Raw genomic sequence first — 11,412 nt, forward strand, 5'->3', positions numbered from 1 at the left:
GTGATAGTCACAGAGAGAGAGAGAGAATGAGGCAGAGACACAGGCAGAGGGAGAAGCAGGCTCCATGCACCGGGAGCCCGACGTGGGATTTGATCCCGGGTCTCCAGGATCGCGCCCTGGGCCAAAGGCAGGCGCCAAACCGCTGCGCCACCCAGGGATCCCCCTGTTATAATTTTTTAAAGCCTTTTAAGGGAATCAAGACATGGCTAATTCAGTGCACTGTGAGAATGTAAAAGGAAAGCTATTTTGAATACTAGACTGTATGGAAATAAGTCTGTTACAGTGAAAAATATTCTAGTAAGTGATGGCTTGTGAGGGAATATAGGCCTTAGAGAAAGTAGGGGTGTCTGGCATGTTGGAGTTTGGAAGAAGAAAGACTGAAGAAATCTAAGAGCAGGAATGGAGGTAGTTACGGGTATCCTTTTCCAGACCAAGTCTTTGAGGTCCTTGCCCTGTGGCTGAGCAGGAGGGTGTGTGTCATAATATGTCTTGGAGTAGTCACTAGTAACAACTGGCCGTACACTATCCTTAACCACATGGGAGTGACAGGAAGCAGGATTCAAGTACTGCCACCCACGCTAGTTTAGTGTCTTAATGTATCTGGTGAAAACTCAGTTCTGTGGTGAAAAATAAAAATTCCAGAAACCTTTGTTAGCATCTTATGCAGCAGCATGTAAGGGCAGCAAAAATGGAGGGTTTTTTTTTTACAATAATATACAGGAGCAATCGGGAATGAAAACTATAACATTAAATGTCATTTACAATATGAATGGATTTTAGGATGAAGGGAGATGGGGAGTTATTATCTAATGGGTACAGAGTTTCAGTTTGGGATGATAAAAAGTTCTAGAGATGGATGGTGGTGATGGTTGCACAACAGCATGAATACACTTAATGCCACTGAACTGTACATTTAAAAATGGTTAAAATGGTAAATTTCATGTTATGTAATGTTTTACCACAATTTTTAAAAATGAAGAAGTATCTTCAGTTAATGTAAGAGGTTTGTAGCTTTGCCAAATTACAGATCTTTGAAAAGCCATTTGGGAAGCTCAGAGGGACCCTGCCACTCACCAGCCAAATTCCAATGCATTCACTTGTCCCTGGGCTTCAATGCATTTTGGGCCAGACTGGTGTATGACGTGCTGAAAGACATGGCTGTAGGCTCATATTTTAAACTTTCAGCTATGTGGAGATCTGAGGACCGCAGATACATGAGAAGATACCATGTCTCTTTGCAAGGGGTCTGATTTTACTAGCTCAAGCTGCCTGGTGTGTGACAGGCAGGATGCCTTCCACCTCCTTTTCCTCTTATCTCTCCTATCATGTTGATATAACCTCCTGTGAAGCATCCCCAGTAGATTTGAGATCCAGGAACGAGGAGTGTGCTGGGTACATGATGTCTCACACATCATGAGTGTGATTTTGTCAAATGTTGAATAAATGTGTATGTGCTTTATAGAGTTTTGCTTTAGGGCTAAAAATGTAAATCTGACTTCAGCTTCTCTTCCTGTGTGTAAGGATTTGTCAATATGTCATCTTTACTTGTAGCATAGGTATTGTGATGAAAGAAGTCTAATAAAAGTTATTGAAAAATATAGTGTGCACTTCTATCTAGCTCATTTAGAAAGAGTCTCTCCTCCTCTCCTTTGGATTTACCCAACTTTCTTCTCTGGTTCATAATGGTTTGTTTGCACTCTGAATGTTCTTGGAGAAGGGAATCCTGCCCCTTTAAGATGTGCCCCCTGGGGTTACACTCTGATCATGCACATTAAAGACCTCCAGTCATAGGCTGACATTGGGGCTTAATCACTCCTTTGCCATATTACAGAATGGATGCAAAGGGAGACATAATGATGCAGGTGTCCATTTTTGTTGGAAGAATATGTGACACGCTCTCCCATTACAGTCTAGTCTTGTAGACATAATGCAGTGGCTCCTCTCAACAAGAGCTCTCCAAGGTAGCATGACTTGCCCAGGTCTCTCTGAAGCTGTTCCGGTGCTATATGCTGCTTGAGGCTTGCTGCCTTATGTAATGGGCCCAAAATTGGTTCTGTAATTAGACAGCAGATACTCTTAGGAGTCGAGAGATCCTTCTTCCTCGGAATCCTTTCGTATTTCTCAGCCTTCTCTATGAGGATCTCATCATTCTATGACATAGAAAAGGAAGTTTAATACAAATAACATCTAAAGTACACTTTCCAGACTTCTATCAACCACAAAGAACAAAGGGGACAGAATGCTGAGAGCCATTAACATACCAAGAACACCCCCTCCACACTGTAAGAACTGGTCACACATGTCACTTAGTACTCCAAACACACTTCACAGAGTTTTTCATTTCGTTCTCCGAAGTCGCCTATTTACATGGATGGCAATAAATAACATTGTAAAGGAAATGCAATGTCAACTGGAGGGGTTAAAAATTACTTGAAAATAAAAGACAGAATGCCTGATTTATTAGGAATTAGCAGCTACTTTAATCTGAATTCCATGAATGAACTAAAATGTATCCATCTGTTTTGTCTCTCCTTTTTTTCCTTCCTTTGGCAGGAGTAAAAAGTAGGAGGAGCTTGACATTATAAAAAAATAGAATATTTAGTTTCTACAGGACATTTGGAAAGGATATATAATGTTGTACAGTATAGTAATTCAGCTGTTGGGTGTTAATGCTATATAACATTAACATACATAATGTAGTAGGACTACATTTATAACTTCAAGAGAATTTTCTCTATACATGAACACAAATCCTATTACTAGAATCCTAATAATAGATCCTAATAGTAGGACCCCAGGTTCATATCCAATGATCATCATATTAAATAAGCTTCATATTAACTGAGTTTAGCTCAATAACCATTTGAAAATTGATAATGAAAGAAACGGAACCTAGAACCTAGAACCTTCATTCTACTCTCTTCTCTGCCTCTCCTTCTGTGATCTTAGACAAGAAGACTAAATTTCCTTTAAAATATAGTGACCAAAAATGCCAATACAGACCTTCCATCTTTAATGTTAATGCTTACACCTGCACATGGGCTGAAATTATACAGCAGCAACTCTCTTTTAGTTGACCTGAGTGTTAGAAAAAGAATAAAATAATTGATGAGTTTACTCAAAGGTTCTTTTTTAAAAAGAACTTATAGGGAAAATGTGAACAGCTTGATTTGGCATCTTTTTGCCCAACTTTTAAAATAATAGCAGTACTAGGGGTGCCTGGGTGGCTCAATCCATTAAGCATCGGAGTCAGGATTTTGACTCCGACCACAATTTCAGAGTTGCAGGATTTATCCCTATATCAGCCTCCCTACTGGAGGTGGAGTCTGCTTGTGATTCTCTCTCCCTCTTTCTCTCTGTCCTTCCTACCCCCACCCTCACGCACTCGCTTGCTCTCAAATAAATAAATAAATAAATATTAACAATATTTATGATACAGATTAGCATTTATTAAGTACTGGTACTCCGAATGCTAATGCTTTGCTGGTACTCCAAATGCTAATGCTTCGCATATACCATTTCATTGATCCTTACAACATATTCATGAGGGGAATATTATCCCCCTTATTATATAATATATATGTATGTAATATATCATATATCATATATATGATATAGCTATAATCTCCCTTATTAGATGAAGAAAATGTAGAGAAATATTAAAATGTGAACAGTAATCTGGCAAATATAAGTAAAAATTTAATTCTTAAACAATTTATTATGCATATATTTCCATCTGTCATTCCTTCCCATTTAATATTATTTTTATAGTAATAAGAAAGGAAACTAAAGTGATATTTTGTGTGCTTCAAGTAGAAAAAAAGAGAGCAGTGGTTGAACCCATTTGGATTCCATTCTGTTACAGCCAATCCTTTACAGAAATGGTGTTATAATATAAATGAATGTACACTTGTACTAGAGGGAAACATATATAGTCTTTAAAGTTATTCAATTTATATTGCTACTCAATTGTGAAAGTGTTGGTGACTGTAGCATGTATATAAATATGACACTAGTGACAGCTATAAAGATAAACCTTTTATGTTGTAACTTCTCAATTTAAGCACACAAGACTAAATTTGGGGAATAAATCAGGATAACGGGTAGCTACATTTATATGAAAATGAATAAATGTCTTATACTATCAGTTTATTAACCTATAATGAGTAGATACTTCATCACCACTTTGTAGATTTTTTGAAATACCTTGGCACAGTTGTCTTATAGATAATGCAGACTCATCTGGTTGCTAAGAAATTAATTTTATTACCTAAGAAATTGATTGTCTCAGTACTCAATAGTAGATTGGACTGAAAGAATGCGTGGCTGACCCAACACATTAGCCAGCTATGTGACAAACTGAGTGGGAGTATGTTCAGTTATATTCTTCCTTTATCTGGGGGCGATAAGAAGGGATGAAGATAATATATAGGCAGGGAGGAAGATTAAAGGCAGTAAGAGCCCTCAGGGCACAGTGATGAGAAGCCTCCAGGAGCAAGTTCCCAGGATCCTGCCACATAATAGATTATGGGAATGCTTCTTATCTTGCAGGAAAAGGAGTTGCCCAAAGGCAGTGCCTCACATGGCATATTGTGGGCATTATACTACCATTTCTGCAGTATGATATGAGAGTTGACACAAAATCCTTTGGCCTCACATTTGCTACTGTGACATCCACTATTGCTTGATGGTCCCGTTATTTGGGGTTTGCCCAGAGATGAAGTCTTTAATGTCAGGAAGCTCTAAAGTGCAAATATGGAGATTTGGAAGCAAGAGGATTCTTCAAAGAATGACCCAAGACGTTCTCTGGCTTGTTGCCATGCAACAAGCTAGCTGAGACAGTGAAACCCCTTCCCTCCAGCTGGAGAGGCTGTTTCCCAACTATCAAACAACAAGAGGGACCAAGATCTCTAAAATCTAATATCTAAGTATAGCTGGCACCTGAGCCTAAAGCTTCCTGTGTAAAGATTCTCTCGTATTCACCCTAGTAAAAGGAAAAACAAGAATGGGTGGCCTCTCTTCTGGAGCACAGCCCCTCATGCACCCAGCCCACCTCTCTGCAGAATGCTGAGACAATAAAGACCTCCTGCATCATTGGGTCTTCTGCCCACACATTCCAGATAGGTTTTCTTCTTTCCTAGGAAGCAAGGTGCCTAAAGCCAAATTTGTGCTCCTCATTCCTGCCCCAATCAAATTTACAGGATTTCATGACATATATATGTTTCTTCCTACTTGTAGTCTCCCTTGTATCCTTTCCCTTTTTATCTAAAGACCTATAATACACACACACACACACACACACACACACACACACACATTTTGGAATGTGATGGGACAAAAATTAACAAAATACAAGTTTCATTTTCATAAATATGTAAGAAAGAAGAGTCTCTCGTTATATATCCAGGGGAAGGAAAAAACCCATTTCAACCTTCAGCCTTCTAGGTACATCCAGTTAGATTAGATCCTAGTGCACACAGAGAGAGAAGGGCTGCTGTGCTGGGTTCCCAGAGAATCCGAAGGACAGAGCATTCTGAGGAAGAGCCTGGTGCTCTTGAGCAACATGTGAACAGGAGCCACATTGTGTTCCTTCTTACATTCCCATACACAGTGGTCCCAGCACATAGTAGGTACCCAATAAAAATTTGAAAAGCCTTCTTTAGAAGAAGCCTTTGCTGTGAAATGCAAAGGAATGCAGGGTGGGAAGAAGCCTGGCTTCCCCTGGAGTCTCTCCCTTACCATCCCAGTCACACTGAGCAAGTACACCTTGTCACCTGTGCACAAAAGCAGGCCGGCCTTCCAGGCAATGACTGGAAGAGTCATTGTAAGAGTGCAAGCTATTGACCAAACAATGGTCCATATCTCCTTCAGCCATCTGAAGACCCATGAGGGTGATTAACTGGAACCAACTGACTATAACTGAATTGTTTTCCCTGTTAAATTTGCAAGTAGCTCTCACCTCTTGGCATTGAACACTATAGCTAAAAGGCCTCTTTCAGAAGACATCCTGTCTGGGTTTCTGAAACTCTGAGCGAAGGCTCAGAAAACGAGCCTTGCCTTTTTGCCAGCTAACTTCCAGTACACTCAGTCTCAGCTCACTGACGTCGGCAGAATTCAGCTACAGAAGTGCAGTCAGAGGTCACTACAAATCAACCATCTCTGCACAGAGACCTTCCAAGCCGGCTGTTCCTGGCATCCATCCACATCTACCCAAAAGGATCTGTGGACAGCGTGAATGACATCTCCTGCTGCCCTTTAAAATGCTTTGGTACTGGAGCTCTCCGCATCCCCATCTTAAGCCACTCAGGTACACATGAGTCAGTCAGCAGTTCCAATTAGAGGATCAGAAAAGGAATGTGTAAGACGTCTCCCAGATGGCTTGAGCATGGGAAGTGAATGGTGTGGATCTCACTAATAGATTTTCCCTGATCTCTGGCTGAGAGGCCAGACAAGCACAAAGTGCCCATTAAAGGGCAAGTGGGCCTTACAATTCCCTGCCTTTTCATCAAGACAACTTGGCTACATATCAGCTCTGGAGCCACTCTGGTTGCTGAGCTCTCAGCTTTTATTTTTATCACCAACAAACAAGGCCCATAGTGAGCCAGTGAAATTATCTTTAGCCCTTGATCAGAATTGTGCTGTCCTCCCCCCTCCATGACACACACCCCCCCGCCCCAGCCATTCTCCACTTTGCAAGGATTTTTTTGTGAGGCGATGCCCAGAGAAGATTTGAGCATTGGTGCCAATTAGCACTGACCTTCAACCTCGGAATGCAGAGGAGCCATGCTGTGGGTAAAGGGAAAAGTGGTTTATCAGAGTGGAAAACATGTTTCGCAGCCCAAGTGGTGTCTCTTCTGGGCATTTAGTACTCACATAGTGGAAATTTTAATCCTAGGATGAAAGAGTAGAGGGAAGAAACCCCAATGGTGACTCCAGCCCTCTCCCTAATTTATTCACTAGGATCATGTTTCTTCAACCCTTTTTGGGGTAGCTGAGGCAAAAAGGAAAAGGATATTGGTAACTATATTAACTAGCTGTTCTGAGTAGCAAACCCTCTAAAACACTGTAGTTTAACCAACAACGATTAATCATCTCTTCCAAGCCTAAGGGTTGGGTAAGTGGTTCTGCAGATGGTCAGGGCTTGGCCCACCTCAGCTAGAACTTGTTCATGTTTCTGCAGCTACCTGACAGGATGACTGGGGGTCACTGATCTAGAATGGTTTCCATAGGAATTACTCTGCTATCTCCCATTTGCCTCTTATATTGCAGAAGGCCAACCCATCCTCATCCTCATGGTAGAGGCAGGGTTCCAGCAGGGAACTGAGGGCTAGGCTTGGAACTGCAGGCCAGCACCTCCAACACATTCAATTGGCCAAAGCAAGCCAAGCCATGTTCAATAGGTGGGGAAATAGATTTCACCTCTTGCTGCCATAGTTCACATGGCAAAGGGCATAGGTACAGAGATGGGTGGTGAGCTGGGGCCATCAGTGGAACCCATCTGCCATGATGGGAGAAAGCAGTGAAAGAAATAATTTGGGAAAAAGAAAGAATAGGTTAAAGGTGTCTAAAAGATTAGGCAAGCACCTAACCCTGACTGTTCTTCTCTCTCTTCTGCCATGCCTTCTCTTGAGCCTTCTCCTCAAGCTTTGGAAGGCTTAATGCATGTTCATCTAGGAAAAATTTGACTAAGTCTGACAGCCTGGGTTATATCACCCACCTCCTCTCTGAGGAATGTTGTCAGCTTCCCTCAGGCACTAGACATACATCTCAGCAGGCAGCTTCGAGGCCACGAGGAATCAAGATGGTTCCCAGGGCAAGGAGAGATGTGTGAGCTCCAGAGGATACTCACCCACTTTTACAGAGAAGGAGGAGAATCTTAGTATCACCCGAGAAGATTGGGCCCCTACCTGTCCTGTAGCATGATTGCCCACCTCCTCTTATGTGGCCCCTCCACCTGGTGTGACGAATGATCTTCAGTTCCCAAAATGTGAGATGGAAACAGCTCCCCATCTTTGCATGCACACTCCTCCTTCTGTCTGGAACAGCCCTCCCCACCCATACAATTCCACTTTACCCTCCAAGTGTCAGTGTGAAGGTCACACCTTCAGGTGCCTTGAGTAGGTGCCTCTCTTCTGTGATTCCAAAACCTACCCCAACCAGAGCACTCATCACTCTATCATAATTGTTTACTTTTCTTTCTTGTGATTCTGTCATTTCCCTTAGAGCTGCCCTCAAAAAATAAAAATAAATTAAAAAGTCTTTCGTCTTTATATTCCCAGGGTGAACCAAGTCCTTAGTCTCCATATTTCTGGAGCTTATTTCAGAGCCCAGCACAGAGAAGTGCTTAATAAACCAAACCCAGCCTCACTTTCTCCTTGGGGAACACTATATAGCTCTTATTTATGGAGCAAGGGCGGGCTTGTTTACTTTCCCAGTACCTCTGGACCAGAGCAGTCTTTTCTTATTCCAGTTTGTTTAGTTGACTTGGGCAGGTTATAACTACTTTGCCTAAAATCAACTAGCTTGCAAGTAACAGAGCAAGACCCGAAATCCCTGTCTTCCAAGTCTTAGCCCAGTCCTCCTTCTCTTCAACCACAGGTTTAAGATGGATTTATTAAACTTTTAATGCCCTTCCTTGGTCCCAGCAAAGAATTTATTCAACAGATTAAGCACCAGCCATATGTCAGGTACTATTCAATTTAAGAATATAGTGATGCATGAGACAGATCAAGTTGAGAGTTAGATGATAAAGAGTAATTATTTATTTATTTACAAAAGAAACACTTAGCCGTTGCTATTTGCACTATTTTATATGCTCTTCATTTATAGACATAGAAACTGAGCACAGACAGGTGAAAAAATTTAGGCAAGGACACATAACTAGGAAGTGGTCAAGTTGGAATATGAATCCAGTCTGGTTCCCAAGTCTGTGTTCATAACCACTCTCCCACAGGCTGCTGGTATAAAATGTTCTATAATGTTCTATAATGATAAATGTTCTAAAATAAAGTAAATAAGTAAAGCAAGATAGGAGGCAAAGGGGATCGAGGACACTGCTTTATACATGGTAGCCGGCCAGGAGTAGCCCATCTGGACAGGTGACACTGGATTAGAGGGAAAAGAAAGGGTGAGCCTTGGAGGGGAAGAGCATAGCAGGAAGAGGGAACAGCAAGTGCAAAAGCGCTGAGAAAAGAAAGTGCTTGGTGAGTGCAAGGAATAGCAGAAGGCCGATGTGAACTGGGAGAAGAGTGATGGCAAATGTATTTAGAGCGGCAATCAGGGGCAAAATGAGAGAGGTTGCTCTTTCTGGCTATAAGAGAGTTTGGATTTTATTTTAGTACGATTCGTGGAAGCTTATAGAATTACATATGATAACAAGAGTAAAAACAAAATCAAACGAGATTTAAAAATCGTGCAACACCAAGGGTAAAATTAGATATAAAATGCAGATCTTACCTGTTGCTAGTGAACGTAGGTAATTTATTTTACTACCAGTATCAGACTACAATTTGAGCTTGAGTTTCCTTGTGGTCATTGCAAAAAAGGGAAATATGGACAGTTGCTTCATAGTATCAAAAGATAAAAAAAAGAAAGATGTTTAGAAGTGCACTTTTTCCAAGTACGGAATTCTCTGGCTGGCTGAGCAAATGAGTTGGAATCCTGAACTGATTGATAGGAAAGGTAATGCATTTTGTAGAGGTATTTTGTAATTACAGTAAGATGTACAAAATTTTACTGGTTTTCCCATGGTGGAAACATTGAAACAAAACATGAAAATCTTCCTGTGTCTCTCTATATACAGTAATTCAGTCCACACAGTTTGCAAAGAACATATTTTGAGGCTTAGAACATGTCTATAGTGATAAAATATTTGATTCAAGAAATGGTTGATGCCACGGTTTAGGCCAATCCAAGGGTAGGAGGTGAGAGGCAGTATAGTCCGTCTTCTCACACTGTCGTTATGATAGTTGACAAAAAGAAGTAGACCACATAATGGCCCTCTAGAGGCCAGGCCAGGGCAAGGTGTTTCTCATTTCTGGCACACAAGAAGAGAAAGTAATTTGCTCTTTTATTGTATTCTCTTGACAATCATCACTGCAAACTAATTTTTTTCCTGCTTACTAAAAAATGGAGAAAACAGGCAGATTGGTTAATGGAGCCATGAGGGGGATGTTTCTCCACTAACCTGTGTGCTCATTAATACTCATAATACCTCCTGTGTTTTGAGCACTTATTCCATTCAGACAAGTTCCAGTTTTTTCCATGCATTCCTAAGTAAAGCTCTTTACCTTCTGGAGGCAGACACTCCATAGGATTTAATGTGATGAGGAACCTCATAAGCCTTTGGTTGTGTGCTTTAATTAAGTCTCAAAGTTTTGACGGCATAATAGAATATTTGAAAGCTGTGTAAGTTTTTCAGGCTATTCGGAAACTGCATGATATTGTAACACCAGAGTTCTGATGGGCCCTCGTGACTAAAGAAAGGCCAGGGCTGAAGATGGAGAACCTGGGATGGTGCACAGAAGTGACCACTGATGATCACTCCGAGGAAGAGAAAGAGAAAACGACCACAGGGCCATGAACAGACCCACACTCTTGATCCAATCCCTTCAGTTCCCTTTTGACCCTTTTCATTGCTTGAATCTCTGGTTCTCCCTTCATGCAGTCTTGCTCTTCTCATGGAGGAGGCAGACTGACCAAAACACCATTGGGTTTGTTGTTAGAAAGTCATGGAGCCTTTCCTGAGAGCAATTGCAGGAGCAGGAGGGGTGGGAACAGAACTCAAGAGGAGCGAGTGGTAAGGAGGTGGGGAGCGTGGAGAACTCCCCAAGAAAGTGGCACAAATGGGAGGAAGAGACCTTGCATGGTGGTTTAGAGATGTAGTGGGTCCAGAAGCTCATCTTTCTCCAAGATAGAGGAGACCAGCTGTGCATGGACTAAACGGAGAACTCCAGAGGAGAAACAAAGAAGGCCTGAGTCTAGAAGAAATGGGGAGCAGTCAGCCTTGAATTAGCCTCAGAAGGGAAACAAGGCACTTCAGAGACAGATTTGACAGAAGGGGACCCAAGAGCTATTATTTTGTGGAGGAAGGGACTCCTGCAGTGCAAGTAGCCTCATTCTTCTCTCATAAAACAGGATTGTGTGTGTGAAGGGGGAGGTCACCTGCCCAGAATGAGGGAGGAAAGATAGGATGAGGGCTGGGGGGAAATGGGGCAAAGCCAAGACAACTTCTGTCACATAAACACAGAGCTCTTAGGGAGAGTTCTCAGCCCAAATGTCCGGAGGTAGCTTGGGTAGTGTTGAAAAATTGAGAATAAAACTCAACCTTGGTTCGGTATATAAGCAAGCAGGTGTCCTCTGCTCAGGGCTCAGATATGAAGGGGGTGAGGGGGAAGGGAAGTCCTTAGCAGA

The 11,412-nt window shown here is 41.8% G+C and overlaps 1 long non-coding RNA gene across 1 annotated transcript; it reads right to left on the reverse strand.

Moving 5' to 3' along the window:
- Positions 1-12: 12 nt before the first annotated feature.
- Positions 13-4,998, reverse strand: LOC112670875 (uncharacterized). Its single transcript, XR_003143262.3, has 4 exons — positions 4,658-4,998; positions 3,004-3,078; positions 2,262-2,359; positions 13-2,150 (listed from the first exon to the last, which is right to left on the reverse strand). It is a non-coding gene; the product is annotated as an uncharacterized LOC112670875 (long non-coding RNA).
- Between the last annotated feature and the right edge of the window lie 6,414 nt (positions 4,999-11,412).

Source organism: Canis lupus, chromosome 14, assembly GCF_003254725.2.
Source record: "Canis lupus dingo isolate Sandy chromosome 14, ASM325472v2, whole genome shotgun sequence".
NCBI lineage: Eukaryota > Metazoa > Chordata > Mammalia > Carnivora > Canidae > Canis > Canis lupus.